The sequence below is a fragment of the Crinia signifera genome, chromosome 3 (assembly GCF_055691185.1).
Source record: "Crinia signifera chromosome 3, ASM5569118v1, whole genome shotgun sequence".
Taxonomy (NCBI): domain Eukaryota; kingdom Metazoa; phylum Chordata; class Amphibia; order Anura; family Myobatrachidae; genus Crinia; species Crinia signifera.
The window spans coordinates 72,465,140-72,490,548 of NC_139219.1; the positions used below are offsets into that span (position 1 = coordinate 72,465,140).

A 25,409-nucleotide genomic window follows, 5' to 3' on the forward strand; every position below is an offset into this window, starting at 1 on the left:
ACTTACCTGGGAATATGGTCCCAGGATCATGCAGGGACATTCCCAGGTTGGCTGCTTTTCCACCAGCCTAGTCCCTGCATTTTCTGGTGTGAAGGGGAGAGAACCCACCCCCCCCCCACCCCCCCACCCCCCCACCCCCCACACTCCCTTTAACTAGCTATATAATTTAACCGGCTATATCTTTGGAACAAACTGACCCATTTACATAAGAGTATCATTTACATACAGTATCATATTGAAGAACTTTTAAGTGGGCTTCAAATGATTTTGGTCACATGAAACTGGGCCATTTGGTTCCAGAGAAATCTGCCCTCAAAGATTATTTCAGAAATAAAAAAATCGATTTACCCGCAATATCTCTGGAACCAATTAACTCATATAAATCTGGTATCATATTGAAGGCCCAGCAATTTGGGTTTGAATGAGATCAACCTCGAGCTTCTGTGATGCCAGGGGGGAACTGGCAGCCTTTGGAACTGGGTGGCGGTCAGAATTAACGAGTCCCATGTTATCCTATGGGGAAAACGTTCCAGTTTTGCACCAAGGTATTTCTGGTTCCCGGGGGGCTAGCAACGTGGGGCTGGGCTCGTTGGAAAGCCCAGGTCCTCATCTACAAAATGTAGATGTAGATGTAGCTCCATCAGGCCCATTGTTAATCCGGCCCTGGTTAGTATAATCAAAATGTCTACATGGAAACCAATTAGTGTTCTTTTCAAGTTTTCACTTTTTGTCTTAAAATGACTGCCTAGTTTAGCCTCATTTATGCTTCAAATAAATTATGAGAAATCAAGTCACTATAATTATAGAAAAGCAACTTGAAAAGTACAGTCTCATCTAAAGTTTTAATAGTGGCTGCTAAAAATGCATTTAATTTTAATTTTAGGCCTATGCCTGTTTTTAAGAAAGGGTAAAAATAAAAATGAGTCCCATTGCAGCTGGAAATACACATGTAAATATACACTAATCGGACAAAGAAAACTGAATGCCTGACAGTTACACCGGTATGGACTGTAATGACATTGTATTAAAATATATATACTTTAATATAGAGTTACCCCACCCCGTTGCAGCTATAACAGCTTCCACTCTTTTTGAAGAACATAGCAACTGTGGTTGGATGAGAAGTCCCAGCTCCCAATCTTCATTCTAGTTCATCCCAAAGGTGCTTGATGGGGTTGAGAATGAAGCTCTGTGCGGGCCAGTCAAGTTCTTCTAAACCGAACTCCTCAAACCATGCGGGTGATTCTGGTTTGTTTTGCAAGCCGGTATTTACTCTGCACAGAAACAAAATAACTCCCCCCAAATGTAACTTTCTCTGCACATGTTACATCTGCCCCACCTGCAGTGCACATGGTATTGTCCATTAAAGAAGGACCAACCACAATCACCCCCATGTCTTTATAGTCCTTTTCATGTTTGAATAGTAAAGAACCTTCCCCCAAACTTTTGCTGCAAATTATGACCATACCATTGTCCAAAATGTCTTGGTATGCTGAAGCAGTAAGACTGTCCTTCACTAGAGATAAGGGGCGGAGCCCAAACCCTGAAAATCAGCCTCATACCATTATCCCTCCTCCACCAAACTTCACAGTTGACCCATTACAGTCGAGCAGGTAACGTTCTTCTGGCATCCACCAAACCCACACTCGCCCATCTGACTGCCAAACAGAGAAGCGTGATTTGTCACACCACATAACATGTTTTCTCTGCTCCACAGTTCAGTGTCGATGTGCTTTACACCACTCCATCTGACGATTGGCATTGGACTTGGTGATGTGAGGCTTTCATGGAGCTGCTTGGCAATGGAAACCCACTCCATTAAGCTCCCACCATACAGTTTTTGTGCTTAACTTAATGCTGTTGGGATTTTGGAACCATTTCATCTATGGTATTAGCACAGAGAAGGACTTTTTCACACCATGTACCTTAGCAGTCCTTGACCGCGCTCAGTGATTTTATGTGGTCTTCCGCTTCACGGCTGAGTTGCTTCTGTTCCTATACACTCCCACTGTCTAATGATATCACTTACAGTTGACTATGGAATATCCAGCATGGATGAAATCTAAAAAAAAGTCTTATTGCAAAAGATGGAATTCTATCACAGTGCCGCACTTGAAGTCACTGAGCTCTTCAGAACAACCCATTTTGTATCATAAATCTTTGCAAATGGAGACTGCATGGCTAGGTGCTTGATTTTATACACCTGTGGCAACGGGTCATATTGAGATGCCCGAATTCAATAATTAACTGTTATGGCCAAACACTTTGTCTATATGGTGTCGATGTATATATGTGAGATACATGCGTTCAGATGGGGGGAATTCCGAAAATGGTCAGGTAAGTCTGCTTACCCTCCTTCTGCATACCATAACCTTCCCTGCCTAGTGTCTAACCCTAAAGCTCCGTGCACACGGAGCAGTATATTGCTCAGCAATACTGTTTATTGCTCAGTGTTCCATTTTTATCCTTGACCAGAGATGATCGCTGATGAAAGGAGACAATGCCAGGGGTAGCGGCAGGGGGAAAGAGCTGATTGCTAGGGGAAGCCGCTGGTCGCAGGAGCATGCTCCTGTGTCCAGTGACCACCCCAGGGCTGCTTGCGGGACTGTGCTCCCAGCAACAGTCCCCCCATACACAAGGGGATATGTTCGCTCAGTGACTATATCCCCGGCGATAATGGCTGAAATCGCACCGTGTATATGGGGCTTTACCCCACAGCCTAAGCCTAACCCAGCTTATCCAAGAAATGCAATTGCTTTTTGTGGGTCTGGCCAGTTTCAGAAATTACAATTGGTATATATATTCTTTCCAGAGCATATTGGAGGCATGGATACAAGAAAGGGTGTGGACCAACTTAATACACTGCTAAAAAAATAAAGGGAACACTTAAACAACACAGACTGGACTGGAGACGCCAAGGAGAATGTTCTGCTGCATGCAACATCCTCCAGCATGACCGGTTTGGCAGTGGGTAATGGTGTGGGGTGGCATTTCTTTAGGGGGCCACACAGCCTTCCATGTGCTCGCCAGAGGTAGCCTGACTGCCATTAGGTACCGAGATGAGATCCTCAGACCCCTTGTGAGACCATATAATGGTGCGGTTGGCCCTGGGTTACTCCTAATGCAAGACAATGCTAGACCTCATGTGGCTGGAGTGTGTCAGCAGTTCCTGCAAGACAAAGGCATTGATACTATGGACTGGCCCGCCCGTTCCCCAGACCTGAATCCAATTGAGCACATCTGGGACATCATGTCTCACTCCATCCACCAACGCCACATTGCACCACAGACTGTCCAGGAGTTGGTGGATGCTTTAGTCCAGGTCTGGGAGGAGATCCCTCAGGAGACCATCCGCCACCTCATCAGGAGCATGCCCAGGCGTTGTAGGGAGGTCATACAGCCACGTGGAGGCCACACACACTACTGAGCCTCATTTTGACTTGTTTTAAGGACATTACAGCAAAGTTGGATCAGCCTGTAGTGTGTTTTTCCACTTTAATTTTGAGTGTGACTCCAAATCCAGACCTCTGTTGGTTAATAAATTTGATTTCCATCGATCAGTTTTGTGTGATTTTGTTGTCAGCCCATTTAACTATGTAAAGAACAAAGTATTAAATAAGAATATTTCATTCATTCAGATCTAGGATGTGTTATGTACTGTAAGTGTTCCCTTTATTTTTTTGAGCAGTGTAGATTGGCCATGCCCACTTGATAAAATATTTACTATGAAGATTAAACACACTGTTAGTGAGAGGGGCTTACCTCCATGGATGGATGGCTTCCATGGGGTGCCCAAGGCAAACCCAATCCCATGAAATCAATAATCACTACTGCCTTCCTCTCGGTCTCCCTGCATATTTAATTCTGTAGTTTGCACAAGTGGCTTTCATGTTGCGTTTTATGCTTTTGTAAATATAACCAGGGGTCTCTTAAACTGCTTTCTTAACAGGCAATGATCAAAATTTACTAAAATGGGAGTTCTATTTCATATGGGATGTTGCTATGGGCAACCAATCAGAATCTACTTCTGGTACTTGTTTCTTAGCACGGCGCCCGTCATATGCCATCGCAAACCACTACTTAAGGTATGCGATGGGATGAGATGGGACCCCATTTTAGGGTTTTAAGAGCCGCAATGTACAATTTTAATATCGCGGCGCATCGCATGCTATTAGAATGGCATGTGATGCGATGCGATCAGACCCAATTTTTAATTGTACAGGCACCCTGATGGGTGATTACTATGTTAAATGCCCCTCCATTGTTAACGCCACCCCCACTATCAACGCCAACACGAAGTGTGGCGCGCGCAGCGAGCCCACGAGGGGCGGCGGTACGCGTCCTCCAACCTTTTTCATACCCCAACTATCCACGTCGGCGTGGAGTTGATTTTAGACAGTGTGGCGAGCGCACCGAGCCACCGAGCCCCAATCGCGGCGAGCGGACGTGGAATACATGTGAAGTAATCCGCGTCCCCTCGCTGGGCTCTCTGCGCTCACCACGCTTCGGGCTCGGTGGCTCGCTGCGCTTGCCATACTATATAAAATCAACTCCACTATGACGTGGATAGTGGGGTTATGAAAAGGTCGTAGGACGCGTACCTCCGCCCCTCGGGGGCTCGCTGCGCTCGCCGCGCTTCGGGTTGGCGTTGATAGTGGGGGTGGCGTTAACAATGGGGGTGCATTTAACATATTAATCACCCATCAGGCTGTACAATTAAAAATCGGGTCTGATCGCATCACATGCGATCGGGTCACATGCGATGCTATCCGATCGATACGATGGCATAAGATTCAAATCGTGGGCGCCGTGCTAGGAAACAAGTACCCTACTTCTTATTTATTTAGCACCTTCTAGAAGATAATCAGTAGTATCTGAATGGTTGCCCATAGCAACATCCCATGTGAAATAGAATGCCCATCTTAGTAAATTCCCCCCAATAACAGTAGGTTCATTAGTAGTATATGATAGCAAAGATGCAAAGTTACTGAAAATATTGCAGATTTTGAATATTGCCCCATAGTAATTACTGTAGCTCACTGCTTAACTAATTTCAGCTTTAACTAATCACAGTGCTTCATAAACCAACAGACCTTTGCTCGTTCAGTACATAGAAACCCTTTAGTGATTGAAATTCAAGAAGTTCTTAAAGTGCAGCAAGCATCCAAGCAACATCTATGTAAACAATCAAGCTAAAATCTTGCAGAAAAAATTATATATGTAAAAGTCATTTAATTAGGCAGCCAATATATTTACGCTGAGATACGTTTGTGGTGGAACTCAAGGGAACAGTCATTTTTTGGACTCCTCTAAATTTTATTTCCCTGACTAAAAAAGTAGCTGTGGGAATCTGGAATTCTGACAAAAGATATAAAACACCATAAATTGCATTGTTTTATGTAGATATAACTGTACAGTATATTCAGAACATGAATTGTATGAAGTAATACTGTACATATCTGTCAAGTTCATTTACAGTATTTGCCTTGGTGAAAGGTTCATAGTATTTAAACATACTTGGAAACTTTACCAGTTTAACGTCCCCGAGAGGTGTTAGACTTACAGCAAAGTGGGCAGGGGTTTGCTGGAAAGTGGGGGTGGCTTAGTTTATGTTTTGGGGGAAAGGGGGGCCTGTCTTGCGCAGATTAGGGCAGAGGTTCTTTGGTCCTTATTGTGCCCTGAGAAATATTGTGAGGTTTTGGGCGGTATTCAATGTTGTCCAAAAAGTGTAAATACGCAAAATGCCCCTTTCGCTTGATTAGATGGGTCGATAACTTATCACCTATTCAAAGTGTGATTTTTAGAAGGTCATTGTGAATTTGCTCTTTGTTTGTTTTTTGATCACTTCACCGATTTTTTTTTTTTTTTCCCCCACTAAAGTTCAAATTTAAGTAGCTGCATAGGGGCTCTAGAATCTGGCAGGGCACCCCTGATTTTCACATAATTAAGGATGACTCTGAGAGGCATTGTTTTTTAACTTAAAGCAAACAGCAGGTGTTGAGGTGTTCATCTCCCACTCTTTCACCTGATGATCTGCAGTGTGGGTGGAGGGGTATGCTAAAGTTTTGCCTAGAGTGCTGAAAAAGTTTGCACCAGATCTGTGTAGACCCCTGCCACCTAGACCTATGATAAAAAGCTTATGAAACTCACAAAGTCAATAAAAGTGATAGATATGCATTGATATTTAGCCGGGCTAGGATGTTAACTAGTAATTGATGATGCTGTACTTATTTAAAATATTTAAAATTGTACAAAAATAAGAGCGGGTTATGTGTCTGCCAAAAGATTTTGCCACTATGAAATTTCCGAACAAATACACTGAGGATCAATCTATAAATTAAGAAAAACCTTCTATAGCCCTTTCACACAGAAAAGCAAATTACTATGTTAAACATTTCTACCTGGTATTTTTCTGTTTAACACGGGTTCATTACTTGTGTGAAAGGGTCTTCAATTTAGGAATTTACCAGGAGAATTTCGACACAGGGTGACCCTTGCACACAGAAGAAATACCTGTGTTAATCAGAAAATTACTGGGTAGAAATGTTTAACCCTGTAATTTTCTCTTCTGTGTGAAAGGGGAGTAAGCTGATACCAGCAAAACAACCCGGCACTCAAAGGAAGAGTAAAATCCTGGATTACGGGTTTTTTGGTCAGAAAGTGGTATCTATGTTCTTCCTTCTGCAAACCATAGGTGGTATAATACTTGTGTACTCTTTAGAGCTCCTGTCTAATTCCTAGGCAGCATACAGTAAGGCCTCTAAAATGAATTAAAAAAAATAGATACAAATGTCCATTGAAGTTGGACATTGACTCACTAATTGAGTATCAAATTCTGAAAATGTCAGAGCATATTGAATGATGCTACTTATCACCAATAATGTGCGCTGTGCTGTCAGGTCTGCAAGCTTCTGTCACCTGTCTAAGTAGGTCTTTCAATGTTTCAGTCAGGATCAGGGCCGGCGCCACCACTAGGCAAATCTAGGCATTTGCCTAGGGCGCCGGCCACTGGAGGGCGGCATTTTGCCCCCGTGCTGCGGGGGTACCTGTCCTGCGGCGCTGTGTATTTTTAGCTGGCGGCGGAGGCAGCAAGGGGTCCCTGCAGTCAATAAGAAATAACGAGCGCTATCCGCCGGGCTATGCGGAAGCGCTTCTGTTGTGAAAACACTGTCCGCACGCTGATTGGCTGAGATTCAGCTAATCAGCGTGCGCCGTGCGGCCAGTGTTTTCACAACAGAAGCGCTTCCGCATAGCCCGGCGGATAGCGCTCGTTGACTGCAGGGACCCCTCTCTGCCGCCGCCAGCTTTAAATACACAGCGCCGCAGGACAGGTACCCCCCCCCCCCTCCCACGGCACCGGGGCGCCCCCACCCCGACTCGCCTGGGGCGCCCCGGTGCCTTGCACCGGCCCTGGTCAGGATTGCCCAAGTCCTACTCTGTAAAATACAAGTTGTTCATTTCTAATCATACAGTACCCCAGTCACGGTTTTCTGCCAAAGAAATGACTCAGACTTATGATGGTTGTGATAATGCCAAAGGGTGTTTTTTCACAGAGATTTATGGCAGCTAATGCTACACTCATTTATTCCCATTTCATAAGAATACTGTATGCGCAGCTCAAACTAATGTTTTGTTTTTCTTAGAGGAAGTACAGAATCATTTCTCTTGAGCAAGATCTATTAAAGTTAAAGAACAACATTTTTAGATTGCTATGAACTGAAGCTTTAAATCTGTGGACTATGGTAAAAAACAGTGGGTGGATTAGGTTTAATTTCTGGATTAGGTTTCATTCCCCCCTCCTTTTTACAAGCTTTTAGAGAATACTACCAGGGTGATATAATCACTGGCTCTATCATCCATGGGCATTCTCAAAACATTTCACTATCATGTTTACCATAGTTATAACCCCTTTTATCATTCAAGTTACTATAAATGTATGGTAAATGCCACCGAAGATATTTCTTCTCTAGTCAGCGCCGTAACTCCCAGAGGCAATAGAGTTGCCTGCCTCCAGGTTCCAAACCCTGAATATAGAGCAGCACCTCTGTGATTCAAAGCAGGATCCAAGTGTGACCACTGCTCTTTCAAAGGAACTCTGAGGTGCACCTACTGCTGCAGGGTTAATTATTATTATTATTATTAGTATTATTATTATTATCATCATTGTTTATTTATATAGCTCCAAGGGTTCCGCAGCAACTGAGAATACATAGATGAACGAAAACCAAGAAAATAAGGAATGACAGTACAAGGCAAATTAGTACAAGTGCATGGTAAGTAAACACAGTTGCAGCAGGGGACAGGACACTGATGCAATTATCAGGGTGGCAGAGATATATTTTAAGAAAAACACATGAGGAGAGAGAGCCCTGCTCGTGAGAGCTTACAGTACATTCTATAGGAGAGGGGCAGACAGACTCGGGTGACACAGAAGGGATAGAAGTGAGCATAAGTAGAAGGTTAGGATGAGAGATGGTTAGATTTAGTGAAGAAGTGGGTCTTGAGAGCCCATTTAAAGGCTTGTATGGAGGTGGAGAGTTTGATAGGGAGGGGTAGAGAATTTCAAGTTAAGAAGCACAATGGCCAAAATCTTGGAGGCAGTAATAGGAGGAAGTAACCCGTTGGCAGGAGAAGTGTTGTGCATTTGTGAAACAAAGGGGGTGGGTGGGAGTGATAAGAGAGAGAAGGTCAGATATGTAGGTGGAGATGAATGGGTGATGGTTTGTAAGTGAGTGTGAGGAGCTTGAATTGCATTCTGAATGGAAAGGGGAGCCAGTGCAGGGCTTGTAAGAGAGGGGAGGTGGATATAGTATGTTTGGAGAGGAAGATGAGCCAGGCAGCGGCATTGAGGATAGATTGGATTGGGGAGAGGTGTTTGACAGGGAGGCCGGGAAGCAGGAGATTACAGTAATCCAATCTTGAGAGGACTAGTGAGTGAATGGGGGTCTTTTTTAGCATCCTGGCTGGGAAAAGGTCTGATCCTGGAAATATTTTTGAGGTGGAAACGACAGGACTGTGAGAATTGTTAAATGTGTGGTTTAAAGGGAGGGAGCAATCAAGGGTAATGCCAAGGCAGCGTACTTGATGGCTAGAGGAGATAGTTGTTCCATCAATATTTAGTGATTGTGTCGAAGGTGGTTATTCGGTTGGGTGGGAGGATGATCAGCTCAGACATGGTAATTTTAAGAAAGCGTTGGGTAATCCAAGAAGAGATAGCAGAGAGACAGTTGGAAATACGAATGAGGACAGTAGAGGAGAGGTCAGGAGAGGAGAGGTAGATTTGAGTATCATCAGCATAGATGTAACATTGGAAGTTGAATGAGTGAATGAGCTCACCTAGAGGATGTGTAGAGAGAAAAAAGGAGAGGACCAAGCATAGAGCCTTGTTGGACACCTACATTCAGTGGAAGTGCAGAAGAGGTGACATGAGACAGAGAAGGAGTGGTCAAAGAGGTAGAAAAATAGTTAGTAGACAGCAGTACACAGACCAAGGGAGTGAAGGAGATGGTGGTCCACATTGTCAAAAGCAGCAGAAAGGTCATGAAGAACAAGGATAGAGTATTGGCTTTTAGAGTTACAGTAGCAGCATGAAGATCATTGCAGACTTTTGTGAGATCAGTTCCAGTGGAGTGGATAGTACGGAAGCCAGGTTGGAATGGATCAAGCAGGGAGCAGGAAGAAAGAAAGGTAGTAAAGCGGTTATAGACAATACGCTCAAGGAGTTTGAAAGGGCAAAAGGGAGGAGAGAAATAGGTTGGTAGTTGGAGAGAGTTAGGATCAAGGGTAGGTTTTTTAATGATAGGAGAGACACGAGCATACTTGAAGGCAGAGGGGACCGTGCCTGATGAGAGGACTATACTGAAGAGGTGGGCAAGACCAGAGCAGGCAGAGGGAGAGAGGAAGGGCAGGAGGCAGAGGGGTCAGATGGGGAGGTACTGAAGGGGGGATGAACAGATGAGGGCCATGACTTCCTCACCAGATAATTGGCTCTGTTCCAGTATGTTGAGCCCAGTATATTTATGTGAAAGTTATACAAACAACTTTGTCACTGACTATAATCAATCATTTAATATTTGCTATACACCTCAGCATACATTTTTCCCATTCTGTTTCCTGTTATATAACACTTTTATATAAATGTACAGACTCAAATATTTTCATTATTATACAATTCTATTTGCTTAAAGTACATAAGTTGAGTTAAGCAGGGCTAACATTCAAAGGGGGTTACGCATAGTTCAAAAACTGGCACGAGTTTCTAAAATAAAAAAAATAAACAGAACAAGTTCCACTGTCAGATGTTCAGTCTGAGCACCACCCTTACCAGTACAGCCCTGTCAGGTGAGGCCGAGATTGCAAAACTGCATCAAGTCATTTTAAAAGACTGAATCATAATTTTCACATTAGAAGATAGAACAAACATGGTGTTTAAGGCTATTTATCTTTGTCGTAGATGGATAATAGAAGCTGTATTACTTGTTTTTACTGTGCACAATGAATTAAGTAAAAGCAAATGAAAGTAGAGACAAAAATAATAGCATCTGGTAAAACAAACTGTATCCGAAATCTGCATAGAGGATGAGGAAGGAGTGTGTTGAATATAAAGAGGTACATTTACTAAAGGTTCTTAAAATGAAAAGTGGGGATGTTGCCCATAGCAACTGGTCAGATTTTGTCTATCATTTTCTAGGATGCAATAGAGAAATGACAGCAAGTATCTGATTGGTTGTTATGGGCAACATCCCCACTTTTCACTTTCATAACCTTTAGCAAACTTACACCATAGGGCAGTGGTTCCCAACCTGGGGTACTAGTACCCCTGGGGGTACTCTGCAGACCAATTGGGGGTACTTGAAAATAACATTGGTAATGGCGGAAGAAGGAAAAGTCTTTTTTTTTTTTTATAAATTCTTTATTTTGGGTTTTTCAGGTAAATAGTAGTACAGACATTTGTGGCAACAGTACAAAAGATAGGTTAACTGTGTCAATACTTGAACATAGATTATTATGAAACAATAGATATCTATAATATATGGTTCATATGGTAAAGCGAAGTGTGCACCAATGTACAATAAACAATTCCAATTCTGTCATATTGATCGGTCTTTGTCTTCTTTCTTTCCTTTCTTATAACCCTTGTCATCTCAATCAAACCACAGTGCGCAACTGGGGGGGGGGTGGGGGAGGGGGAGAGGAGACAAGGGAGAGGATGGGGGGGGGGGGAAAGCTATGAGGGAGGGGGGAGGATAGGGGAGTCTGTCCATTGTCAGTCCCGTCAAGTGGGACAGTATTATTGGGTCCGTTGGGTCAAATTATATTGGTCTCTCTTTCTGGATATTTCTAGGGCTGTGTCGAAGATTGCTGTGGGGCGGACGGAGCCTGGTCTTTATATGTTGCTGTTGATTTAAACTCTAGCCAAGGCATCCATGTGGTGGTGTAGTTAGATTGTTTATCTAGGGCAGAGTGGTAAATATCTTCCATAGCACAGTAAAAGTCTATTCTTTGGAACCATTCCCAAATAGTGGGGGGATCTGTGGATCTCCAGTGAACTGGGACCACCGCTCTTGCTGCGTTGTTTAAGTGTTTTAGTAATGACCGCTTATACTTTGCCATAGGTATTTTGGTGTGGGAGAGTAACCAGAAGTCAGGTTTGTCAGGAGCTTGGAATCCCAGGATGGCTGAGGACATCTGGATTATTGTATCCCAAAAAGGGGTGATTTTAGGACAGTCCCACCATATATGGATCAGGGTGCCCCTTTGAGAGTTACAGCGCCAGCATAGGGGGGAGACCGACGGGTAGAATTTGTGAATTAGGGGGGGGCATCTATACCATCTGGTCAGGAGTTTATACTGTGTCTCCACCACCTCAAGACTTGTGGAGCACTGTGCCATGTTGCTACAGTGCTTCTCCCAGTTTATAGTTATACCTTTTGGCGAGAGGTCCTGATCCCACGCCTTGCAGAAAGGGGGGAGGTCAGGGAAATTGTTGTGTAAAACGACTTTGTAAATCGTGGAGATCACATGGGTGGGGTCTGAGGTGTGGGAGCACAGCACTTCGAACGGGGTGGGGTCTTTTTTGAGGGCGAGGGCGATTCTTTTTGAGTGTATATAGTGGCGCAGTTGGAAGTAGAACCAGGAGTCTGTGTGGTGCAATTCCTTTTCTGACATCAGATCCGAGAAAGACTTGACACCTCCCCCCGACATTAAATGAATCACCCTGGTCAGACCTTTTTGCTGCCAGGTAGATGCTAGTCTCCCAGAAACCCCCGGTGGAAATTCCGGGTTGTTGATAAAAGGGAGAAGAAGAGATTCAGGGGAGGAAAGGCCAGGTCTGTATCGAATAGTTTTCCAGAGTGTCAGAGTGGGTTCAACTGTGGAGTGCCTGGTGCGGGGCATGTTTTGGAGCCACGGGACTACTTTAAGGCACAGGGCCGAGGAGTGCGTTTCAAGGTCGACCCATTGTTTAAAGCATGTGTCGGCTCTTGACCAGTCCACATCTCTATGTAGTACTGAGGCCTGATAGTATGCCAGCAGCATAGGGAGCTGTTGGCCTCCTTTGTTTTTCCTATGATACAGATAGCTATGCTTAAATCTAGGTCTTTTGCCACCCCACACGAATCGGCTAATTGCCCTTTGGGCGTCCCCTATGTATTGGGCTGTCAGTTTTAATGGGACTGTTTGAAATAGATAGAGGAACCTAGGAAGGACATTCATCTTTATGATGTTCATTCTCCCCAGCCATGAGAATCTTTGAGTTGCCCATTGTGCCATTTCTCTACGGATGGACCTTAATAAGGGAGTATAATTTAGGGATACTGTTGATTTTAGGGAGACCGGGATGGAGATGCCCAGATATTTGATATGAGTAGGGTTCCAAGGAAAGGGGAATTGGGAACTCAGAGCTTCCTTGGTGTCATTTGGCAGTGAAATATTTAGTGCAGTGGATTTCGTATAGTTTATTTTAAAGTTGGACAGTTTCCCATAGCGAGAAAACTCCGCCATGAGGTTCGGGAGAGTGATTACTGGGTTTGTTACAATTGCCAGAAGGTCATCTGCAAACAAAGCTAGTCTGTGATTGATTTTTCCAACCAATAAACCGCTAATATTTGGATTTCGTCTGATCGCCCTAGCCAAAGCCTCCATGCAGATGACATATATCAGTGGGGACAGCGGGCATCCTTGTCTCGTCCCATTAGAAATGGGGACCGGTTTGGACAGGAGTCCGTTGATTCTAATTTGGGCTATGGGGGCCCTATAAAGGGCGAGGATTTTTTGTAGAAACCTGCCTTCCAGTCCCATGTGTCGCAAAGCCATCTCCATGAATTTCCAGTCCACTCTGTCGAAAGCTTTCTCGGCGTCGGTGGAAAGGAGCATGGTGGGAGTGTTCGAGGATTGGGCATGAGCAATCAGATCAAAAACTCGAATGGAGTTGTCTCTCGCCTCTCTCCCACGTACAAATCCCACCTGGTCTTGGTGTACAACCAATGGGACTAAAGAGGCCAAGCGGTTCGCCAATAATTTTGCGAACAGCTTCACGTCTACATTAAGTAGGGAGATAGGGCGGTAACTGGAAGGGAGTGCTGGGTCTTTGTTATCTTTTGGTATGACTGTGATGTGTGCGCTGAGCGAATGCTCAGAGAGGGGTGTCTCCTGGGACACTGCATTACATGCTCGCAGGAGGAGGGGTAACAGTTTGTCTTGGAATGCTTTGTAATATGTGACTGTAAAGCCGTCTGGGCCAGGGCTCTTGCCTGATGGGGTGGTTTTTAGGGCTGTTGCAAGTTCCGTGTCTGTGAACGGGTCGTTAAGGGCTGATGTTAATTCTGGTGGAAGAGTAGGGAACTGGATTTCCCTCAGGTACTTCTTAATGTCCTGCTCGTGTGCTAATGCGTCTCTGGGGTGGGTTTCTGAGGAGAGGTTGTAGAGGGTGGAGTAGTATTCGTGAAATATGTCGGCTATCTGTGTGTTTTTAGTGCACAGTCCACCTGAGGAATCCTTCATTTCTTTGACGTATGTTAAGGCTCTCTGTGCCCTTAGTGCCCTTGCTAATTGTTTACCCGGTTTGTTTCCCCATCTGTGAAATTTGTGTCTGCATCTACGGAAGGCCCTACGTGTGCTCTCATTTAAGAGGCTATTTAGGGACATCCGTGCTTCCTGAAGCTCTAAGAAAACATCTGGGGTTAGGGAGGATTTGTGTCGTGTTTCAAGGTCCTTTATTTTACTGAGGAGTGCCTCTCTGCATTCTGCTTTTTTCTTTTTAAGGTAGGAGCCTATTTGAATGCATTTACCTCGTAGCACACATTTGTGCGCCTCCCACACAACTACTGGTGATACATCGTCTGTTACGTTAATGGCTATGTAGTCATCAATGGCTTTTGATATCTTATTTCTGCATTCGTCATCTCTAAGAAACTGCTCGTTAAAGCGCCAGCTCCAATGGCGTGTCGGGGGGTTCAGCAGTGTCAGGGTGAGCGTGATAGGTGCATGGTCCGATCCCACGATCTGACCGATTGTGGCGTCTACTAATAGGTCTAACGATCTATGGCTTAAGCAAAGGTAGTCGATTCGTGTATATGAATTGTGAGGATATGAATAAAACGTGTAATCTCTGTCCCTTGGGTGAAGTAGTCTCCATGAGTCAATTAATTGAAAGTCGTGTAGTATGGATCGAAAGCGTCGTAGGTCTCTATTGGAGGAACTGGAGTGTGAGTTTGTTGTGTCGATGGTAGGTTCAATTGCCCAATTGAGGTCTCCCCCCGTCACTAGTACCCCTTCTATCATATTCTCAACTAGCTCCAATGCCTCTCTGAGGAAGCGTATCTGGCCCTTGTTCGGGAGATATAGGTTAATAAAGGTAAAAATTTGGTTGGCAATGGTAGCTTTCACTAGTATCCCTCTACCGTCTCCTATGTGAGTTTCGGATACCTCTGATAAATGGATGTTTTTAGAGAATAGTATTGCCACTCCCTTAGATTTGGACTCAGAAAAGTCGTTAAAGTAGCCTGTCGGGTAGTGACGGGAGGACAATCCCGGGGCAGAACCTTTTTTGAAGTGGGTCTCTTGGAAGAACACCACATCTGCTTTTTCCGTGTACATTGAGTGGAGGAGTTTAGATCTTTTTTCGGGAACATTCAGCCCCTTAGCATTTAGGGATACAATTTTCAGACTAGCCATTGTTTCTATGTCTGTGGAGTTTCGGAAGTGGTGGACCAAGCCTCTTGGGACAAGAGGGGGGGGGGGGATGAGGGCAGCGGAAGGGACAGGGGAGACACATAGGGGAGTAGAGGAGTTGGGTGAACATGCTATAATATATAGGTAGTAAACATATTCTAATTTAAGTACAAAACTCTGCATTTCTAGACATGGGAGGCCTCTGGCGTCCCATGCTCTACAAGTGTACAGCAGAGCGGGGGGGTTCTGGGGGGACCTAAGCGAACCACACAAATTTAACTTAGAACAGATAAACATCAAAATATGCGAGCATCTGATGCTGGAACATGAACCAAACTAACTAAACAATTTAAAGTCTAGACCTTTGACTATGGGCATTGGGGAGGCCCCTTTTGGTCTCTCCAATATATATAAGTATGTAAGTACTAGTCGGGGACGTTTCTAAACCATTTCTTACAGTAAGTGGACGGCGAGGCGTCCTCCTATTCCACTGATAGAACTTTTGGGAGAGGTAATTATCTCCTGCACTCTCTTTAGTACTAAACGGGGGCAATTGTCTCCCGTACCTTTTCCTAATACCAAGATATTTTACACTAAACATTAAACTGTAATAGGTATTTGTGTATATAAGCACAAGAGTCATTCAAGTGGGAGAGGCATATTCACGTGTCGTCGGCGGAAGCAGCCGAGGTCTTTGTTGGTGGTCTCGAGGGCTCTTCTCCTCCACTCGCCTGGTCGACTGCTTGTTTTTTCGTCAGGGGTTTTTTCTTATCTTTCTGTACCATCTGCCAACTGCTTCTCCTTGGTCTGGGTAGGGCAGAGAGTTCAGCAGGGTCAAGCCAGTTGGGCAGGAGGGGAACGGATAGTCCCAGGGTCTTGCAGAATTCTTCTAGCCCCTCGGGGTCTTGGAGGATGACGGATGATCCTTTGTGGGTGACTTGAATGCTTATTGGAAATCCCCACCGGAATCTGATGTTATGCTTTTTGAGGTCATCTGTGATGGGGCGTAGCATACGCCTCTGTTGGAGGGTCGACCAGGAAAGATCTTGATATATTTGAATACTGTGGCCGTTAAAGGTGATATCTGGAGAGCGCCGTGCAGCTCTAAGGATTTCCTCTTTCTCTTGATAGTAGTGTAGTCTGCAGATGATATCTCGCGGCTTCTCCGAGGAGGTACCCCTAGGTCGCAGTGCTCGGTGTGCTCTATCAAAGATTATCTGGTATTCTGGGTCAGAATCTAAGAGTTCATTAAATATTTTTGTCAGTGCTGACTCAATATTTGAAGTCACAACCTCTTCCGGGACCCCACGTACCCTCAGATTATTTCTTCTCCCTCTATTGTCCATATCGTCCAATCTGCGGCCCATCTCTATCAGCGTCTTAGATTGGCGTGAGATCAGGTCATGTAGATCAGAGAGCTGGGAGTCCGCATCTTCACATTGTTCTTCCAGGAGAACCACTCTATTCGCCACATGTTTGATGTCTGATTTAATTGTTGTAATGTGTACCTGTATGGATTCTTGGATCCTTTGTTCTGTGGAGAGTAAGTCCTGTTGCATTTCTTGGCGGGTTGGAATCGCCTGCAGTTTAGCGAGGATTGCATTGAGATCAGGTTTCTCCATTGTTGGTTCCAGGTCAGAGGATGGGGGAGAGGTCGTCAGAGGATCGCTGGGTCGCTCCTTAGTAGCGTGTTGGGGGGTCGCCGACGGGAGTGGGTCGGGGTCCGGTGCTGGCGTGCCAAATAAGGAACAGAAAGCCTGAGCTTGTGTCGGTCTCACTGGGGTCTTCACCGTTGGTTTGTTACGGCGTCGCTTTGTCATGTGGAAAGGGTCTGTACTTTCATGTGTGGCCCCTTGTCCAGCCAATGCTACATCAATTGGTGGTTCTGCGCATGGTCCCCCCTACGTGGCCTGGGCATGCATTACATCTTCAAGCACCTGTCACGCTCATGGTGGGCGGTAGCCTGCGGGTGAGTGTTCTACTTTACAGCCTCAGGGCACCTCCATGCATCAGGCGTGTTTTGGTAGCAATTATATTGTGTTGTTTGCTAAATAGCCCTCCACTAAATTCTGTATGGCAGAGGTGTAGGTTATTTTGGAGGATGGCAGAGGGGCTGTCACATGTGTACCGCCTGATGTGGATGGGTGGCAGGTATATTCTGCCTCTTATTAGAGGCCCTCACTTGGGACTTTTCACTTATTTGGATCTCTTGTACTGTCACGCTGCAGGGAGAGGGAGATTCACAGTGGGACAGGGTTTCTGCGGATCCAAAATGGCGGCCACTCGCGCCTCCAGAGCGAGGGGGAGATCTGCGCGTGGGGGACCAAGGGGAGCTTCCAGGTAGTTCACTGGGGTTACTCACTGTTGGTAGCGGGTAGGAGAGCCTCCGGTAACCGCCGTGGTGCTGTTCTGCGGGTGACGCGCCTTATCAGGCGTTCCGTCTCCGGGCAGTTTCCGGCTGATCTCGGGGCTGCGGTGTGCACTTTGTGTGGGGGGGTCCCTCCGCTGTCTCTCCCCTCTTCTCTCGCGACGGGCGGCCGGTCAGCTGGTCTCCGGTGTTGTCTCGGCGGTCCGCGCTGTTCCGTCGGCTTGTAAATCGAGGTCCCGGCTTCTAGACGCGGCCTAGGCCGCAACCTGCAAGCGCCCTAAAAAGGGCACTCCGGCTCCGCAGCAGTGGCTCGCAGTCGTCTGTGACCCGGTATGTGGTGCTGCGTATTATCTGAGGGTTCTGGCTTTGCCGTTTGATAGGGCTTTCCTTCGTTTTTTTAGCGTGGCTGGCAGGAGCTCTGTGAGGAGACGTCCATTCACTTTGCCCGCTAGGCCACGCCCCAGGAAAAGTCTTTTGATGGCGGCTGAAGACTCCCATTGCCATGGAGACGAACCACGTTGTGTCAGTTTTGGTTCTGTCTGCAGCGTCATTAGTGTCTCCTTGTGCTTTTGCCTGACAAGCATCCACTAGGAGCTACCTAAGCTGCCCTCAAACATCAGCAATCATCTGCCCCGTGTCAGGTGTCGAGAAAGCAGTGGCATTATTCCTACAGGCATTAGTGGGAACCCCGATGACAGTATACAGCCAGCGGCCAGACACCGAGGATTCCTGACTGCATACTACTCCTCCACTACTCCTTAATATAAGGACACGCATTAGTACACACATACTGCTCACTTCCACTACACTCGTAAGTACTGTGGATATTTCAAATTGAGATGGGGGTACTCATAAATTAAAACTCTAATCAAGGGGTACGGGAGATAAAAAAGGTTGGGAACCACTGCCATAGGGTAATAATGGGGGACATATTAATTAAATGTGTCAGACAATTCATTTGCAGGTCTTATCAAGTGTATTTGTATAAAAGGAGAAGTGATAATCAGCATGAACCAGGAGCATTGTCACTGTGGACATCTGTATGTTGGCAAATGCTCATGTCAATAATGTAGGGTACACATCAGAACGATTTGGCTTGACCGATTGTATGTAAATTGGGCATGTTTTGGGCCATTTCTGATCTGATTCCCATCCGATGCGTGGCCCCGCGTGTCGTTAGGTCATTTCTCAGATCCTACCTGCAGCAGGTAGGATCTATAAACAACCATTCTAGTGGGTACGGGTCACGATCGGATCGGGCCTGTATCGGATGCAGATCGTGAGCGCCACAGATAGTCTTATGACCCGTTCAAAATCTGCATCGTTCTGGTGTGTACCCAGCATTACTCTTGAGATGATACCATGACTGTCTTTATTACTTTTGTAGAAGTGAGCCTAGAAGTACGCTTTCTGCAGTAATTCTACAGCTTGCCTATCCACAAAGCAAGGATCTCCCCTGTAAATGCATTTTCCCTACATGTTTAACTCCGGATATTGAGGGCCAAATGTATCAAGCTTCAAACAATGATAAAATAGAGAGTGTTAAACAACCAGCCAATCAGCTCCTAGCTGTCATGTTACAGGCCAGGTTTGAAAAATTTCACTTATGAGCTGATTTGTTGTTTATCACTCTCCACTGTATCACTTTTTGAAGCTTGATACAGCTGGACCTTAGTCTAGCACAAAATATGATCTTTTGATTTCAGTGCAAAAGAATTGAACCCCTAATCTGCTTGCATCAGGCAACTCTTGCACTAGATGTGCAAATGTTTCCACACTCACTGATAACACCTTCAAGTGCAGTTGATTAAATGACATAAAAGACTATGGGGTACATTTACTATGATGGGTGTTCTACTGAAGATGATATGTTGCTCATAAAACTTAAACTCTTAGCCATAACTCATTAGGTTTACAGTTGTATACATTTTATGGTTCCACAACAAAACTATCATGGCCCTTATTTCCTACTGTAATATGGCTTTTTATGGGGACTGCTGAGCTGTAGTATATTTCAAGCTCCTTGGACCTGGCCACTTGTGCCTTGTGCCTATATGGGCTACACTATTGAAAATTGTACCAAAGGGAGGCTCCGCCATTCTCCCTCCATTGGCCCCCACTCATGCACAGTCCATGTGCGTAGTCAGTGCTCAGAATCAAGGTGGTAGCATCAGCTATTAATCTGCTTTCAGCTGTTCAGTGGTATGGCCTCTCACTATAGTCCATGCTCTAGCAAGAGACACATGGTAAATATAAGCTACAATTTACCCAATAAATGTTCATCACTAGCATATTAAATATGCGGGTGGTGATAAATAGGCCTCTTAGAGACAGATTAGTTTACATGCGAGCTGCCATCGGAAGATTGCATTGCAGGTTTACTAGCCAGTTATGCTTGGCTGATAGCGCTCAAACCTCCATAGCCCCCTGTGATATAAAACGCATCGCTTATTGGAGCCGTTCCAAGGACTTTTATGACTTTGAATCTGTCTGTCCTATGGAAGCTCAGTTACAGTTGACTGCACTTGTCAAATGTACTGACTAAATGTGTGCCAAAAAAAAGCTCATTGATTTGTTATTTTGAGTCATTTATAACTTACAATGCTGTATGTGCAATTTATGACACGCAATTGAGTATGCAGATATATACAAAGTGCGCCAATACGTGCTTTAAGTGTGCTATTATGTGGACAAAGAAACAGTATAGAAAGCTAAAGTATCAGCACCTGTCATATTACATGCTATTAAAAATAATAGGAAGTGATTGGAGCCCCATTCTAGATTAGTAACAAATGTTAACAAGAATAACACTCACTAAATATGCCCCTTTATCTCTATGTACTTTATCTCACTCCAGTCTATCACCCATGGACTGATGAGTCCTGTAGTGTCACATAAAAAATATACTGTTTAACATTTTGAGTACCAACATGAGAGATGTTCAAAATATCGGCTAAAAATGCCAGCATCGCTCACATTTGTTATATAAATTCAAATAAAACTTGTTGTGTAAGAAAAAAAGCTTATGGGTGAAGTTTAATTGGATGAGACATTCAGAAAGTGAGAGATTTGGTAAGAATTCTTCAGGTTTTTTTTAAAGCGGCAATCATTTACACTGCAAAACCAGTTTGATTTTCCAGTGTAAATGATTGCCACTGGAGATTTCTTACCAAATCTCTCACTTTCTAAATCTCTCATCCGATTCCATTTCACCCCATAGTTCCTATATAAGGTCAACATTACAGGTCATTATGATGAGTACAAATGTTTGCTTGCCAATTTTCACACCTATTTTGACAAATTTACTTGGCACTCAAAGTGTTTAAAAGCCACACACAATTATTGTAATTTTTTTTTTTTTTTGCCAAATGATTACTAACTGAAATCCATGGTGGCGAAACTTATGTTTCTCCCACCCTTTGCGCTAGGTAAACTCCAACCAACGTAAAGCCTGTTTTTTTTTTTAATTGCAAGACGCAAACTTTACATTGTTTTAGTTCAGAGTACATAGTACAGTGACTCACAAACAATTTTGAATCACAGCTAGAGTATCAGAATTAGATTTCATGGGTATGGGTCATTGTGTCACACCATATTAGGTCGACAAGCATTGGGCAGACTATGGGAAGGTCGACAGTCAAAAGGTTGACATGAGTTTCACCGTTTTTTTTGTCCTGAATGTCGACATAGACATCATCAAAGTGTACCACATCCCCTTGCATGGCTCACTGCACTCGGCACACTATTCTGTGCTCCCTCCATGCCCTAGTGCAGGGGTCAGGGAACTTTTTACCTTTTACCCAAAAATATATTTTTATACACTGACGTTAACCCCTTGATTTGAATGGAAGGAAATTATATAATTGTAATACACACTGTACCCCCAGAAATTGATGATATATCCTGCTAGTACGGTACACAGCCTGGCAGCAATTGATGATGATGATGATTACCATGTTTGGCTGTGTGTGGTACAATCATCATCAATGGCTGCCAGACTGTGTGCGGTATGACCATTGATAATGTGACATCCAGGTAACTATTAGTTTCAGTGTTTCAAGATGATACAGTGACAGTCTGTGCAATTTTTTTTCCCTACACTAGAGATGGGTATACCTTGATAGGCAAAGAAACTCAGGGCCGCAGGGGCAGTACAGACTGCACGCTGCCGAGATGGCGCAACAACTAGTCTAGATCGCATGCGATCTGTGTGCGATGCGATCGGGACCTAGTTCAAAAAATATGTGCAGCAATTTCCCAAGTGGCTAGATCACCCATACACACGTAGCGATGAGTGTATTGGCGATCTGCGCTAAGTCATTGTTCTTTATGCATCTGCAGGTGATCTATCTAGATCTTGACTGCATGTGCTAAAGATCTGGGTAGGCGATTATGCAATTGGACAGCTCACACACACGGGGCTGTGTGTGCTTAATTTCTATGTGATCTAGACAGAACGCCCTGTGTGTATGCACCTTAGTCTGACTCAGCCTGGCATCAGCTGAGCAGACCTCTGTAGCTAGAAGAAGGGGGAGCTCCTCCCAGTCCCAGCTGCTTCTGTAACTCTGCCTCAGTCACTTCTACTGCAGATAGCATGGCAACATGAGCTATAATAATGTCACACTGCTGCATTACTGTTTATATGTCGCTGTCAGAAAGGGCCATGCCTGGGCCTCCTTAAAACCAAGCTCTGTCAAGGCCAGGATTTTTGGTATGGGATCCTGAAATGAAGCAGAAGTGGATCCTGGGATTGGTTTTCCTAACGGGACTGAGAGCATTCTGGTAAAGTGATGGAGAATGAGCAATCCAATTTTAGCAAACTTTTGAGTGTACAAATAAGAAAATGATAATTCTTATATACAACAGACCACCTGGCTGATGTATAGAGATTGTGTAGTAAAAGTTAGATGCAAATTAGTATTAGCATTACAGACACGGTACAAGAATAGCCCAATATTTTGAGGAACAGGTCAACTTTCAAGTACTCATCAACCTACATAGTTTCCTATAAATTATGACAAATCGTCCCCAGCGACTGCTCATGTGACTGCATTAACTCATCAAGTTCAGAAGTTCATAGGATGTGTTCAAACACAGCTAAAAATAAAATATAAAGTTATCATATGCTCAATCGATCATTTATTACATTTTAAACCAAATATGATACCAAATGATTTAAAGTGTCATAAATACTGAGGGTGAGATTTAATAGGATGAGAGATTCAAAAAGTGAGAGATTTGGTAAGAAATCTCCAGTTTTTTTAAAGCGGCAATCATTTACACTGCAAAATCAGTTTGATTTTGCAGTGTAAATGATTGCCGCTTTAAAAACACTGGAGATTTCTTCCCAAATCTCTCACTTTCTGAATATCTCATCCTATTAAATCTCACCCAGAGGCTTGATACGATGCTTGTTACAAATATGTAAAACTTTATTTGCTACAGGGAATAGATCCTCAAGTCTTCTTATAATGTTTACAACTATTTGTGAATGAGTCCTTATTTATTTTTATTTAATTAGGGTTTCTTATATAGCGCACACATATTCTGCAGCGCTTTACAGAGAATATTTGAACACTCACATCAGTCCCTGCCCCAGTGGAGCTTACAGTGTATATTCCATACCACATGAACACGCACACACAGACATTCTATGGTTCATTTTTTGTTGGGAGCCATTTAACCTACAAGTATATTTTTGGATTGTGGGAGGAAACCGGAGTACCCGGAGGAAACCCACGCAAGTACAGGGAGAATACACAAGCTCCGCACAGTTAGGGTCATGCTGGGAATCGATCCCTTGACCTCAGCGCTGTGCTTGCATTATTAAGCAAAGCTTGATCAAGAAAACATGTTTAACTATGCAGTTGTGCTATCCCTCTTGTAATACGTATCGGAAGAACATTCTCATTTCCAGTGGCGGCAGCAGCCCATAGAAGTTAAATCATGGTCCCAGCACATATGCAATACAGATGACAGGCACTGGAACCGGCATATGTGCAGTACCAATGCACAGCTGCAGCAGTCAAAGTAGGGATGGCCATCGACCATCAACGATTCAAAATAATCGATTGTTTATGGACTATCGCAAGTACTTTGCCATCGATGGGGGAGAACCAGATGGTTTCCCTCCATCGATAGCACAGCAAAACGACACACGCGATGCCCCGCCCTGGTGTTTTGATTGGCCCCCAGGCCAATAAGTCAAACACAATGGATGACCATCGATAGTTAAAAATATCGATGGTCATTCATTGCATATTTTAACACTATCGATGGCCAGTTGCACTATTGCCATCGATGGCAATGGCAACAATGGGCATCCCTAAGTCAAAGAGGCAGGAAACACCTTCCAGTGGGACTGACTTTGGTGACTGATAGGTGAGACTTCTAATAGGAAGTCACTGTCAGTCACGGTGAACCCAGTACAGAGAGCATCTGGCTTCACTTTCATTGTCAGATTTTACCTGGGGGGGGGGGGGGCTGCCCATCGGTAAAAACAGGCACTGCTCATTTCATTTTTTACTTCAAGTAATCTCATAGAAAATAGTCCAAGGTCATGGTATGCCACTCATCTTTTTAAGATCACAATTACAAATGTGTCCACGTACATTATTATAGTAATTTTTTGTGTAATTGTCCACCCTTGACTTGGATCGTTCTGCTAGCTAGGGGAAATATATGGTTGGAAAAGAAACACAACCTTTTTGTATCTAAGCAGTCAATGTTTTGCTTTTAGGATAGAAAGAGGGAACAGTTATATAGTATCTGATTTTCTGCACTGGCTATAGTGGTATAATGATTATCTGGTCAACAAGTTGTGGGTGGCTGTTGCCTCTGATGCCCTGACCAGCGTGTTCTAGATTTCACAGCTTTACTTCTGTCAGCCTGGAGACTTGTGTATAAACAGAGCAGCACAATCCCAGCTCTCATTTCCTACGCCTGCTAGATGTCAGACAGCTGTGCATTATACATGAAGAGCGACATGTGACTGTGTGTGAAGCGAGGCTGAGATATGCGAGGTTTAGTAAGTAAGTGTGCGTGTCGGAGCTGTGTTTTGGAACGTCCAGGTGGTGCAAGCAAACACAAACACACTATCAGCTGTCTAGACAGTATACACATGAGCGTCTGTGCTGTTCAAGGCAGCAGTGCTGCTGCGGTGACACTTCATTCTCCCAGCAATCTCTACAATATCCACTCTGCTACAGTATTTATACCGGAGCTAAAATTACAGACAAGGAACTGGCTTAACAAGTATGCAGTCAGACCTATTGTTACTCGGAGTCTACCTGGGCGTACGCATAGGAAAATATAAATTACTAATCTTGCGCAAACATTATCTATGATTCACGGCTGTTTGCTGAAACAGAGGAAAAAAATGCATGGTTTTTTTTTTGTAAGTCTAATTGCTTATATATTGTCAAACCCTATAACCAACACTGGCAGGCATCCCAGAAAGTAGAGTTTATAGTGAACCATCAACAGTTTCAAAAGTAACTAAACAGTATTATTAAGGTATGGGTAAAAACCGGACCGGGCAGGCTCCATTCATCGATATGTGTGATTCTGGAGCTTGTAGTGTCCGGTCCGTGGGGGTATATTGCTGGGGGTGTCCCGTCCAGTGGGGCTGCTCTGACACCTGTCACCAGGGAGAGGAGAAGGGGGAGAATACAGCCTCCCTGCATGATCCAGGGGGGTGTAATAAAAAACTGGAACGGTCTGGACTACAAGGGGAGGCTGTAATCTCCCCTTCCCTGTGTCCCTGGTGAAAGCTATCACAGGGACACACCCCCCCCCCCCCCCCCCCCCCCCCCGCCCAGACAAGACACCCCCCGAACGGGACACCTCCGGGGTCTTGTCCTGGTCCGGT

At 44.5% G+C, this 25,409-nt stretch overlaps 1 long non-coding RNA gene across 10 annotated transcripts in view; it reads left to right on the plus strand.

Annotated features, from left to right (window-relative positions):
- LOC146063545 (uncharacterized) overlaps positions 1–25,409 on the plus strand; it is a 760,354-nt gene that overhangs the window by 349,656 nt on the left and 385,289 nt on the right. For 9 of the 10 annotated variants that reach the window (XR_014471608.1, XR_014471607.1, XR_014471609.1 and 6 more), the window contains one exon: positions 8,180–8,273. The exons of the other annotated variant lie outside the window; for it this stretch is intronic. This is a non-coding gene — a long non-coding RNA (uncharacterized LOC146063545). The remainder of the gene's footprint in view (positions 1–8,179; positions 8,274–25,409) is intronic. 10 annotated transcript variants of the gene reach the window in all.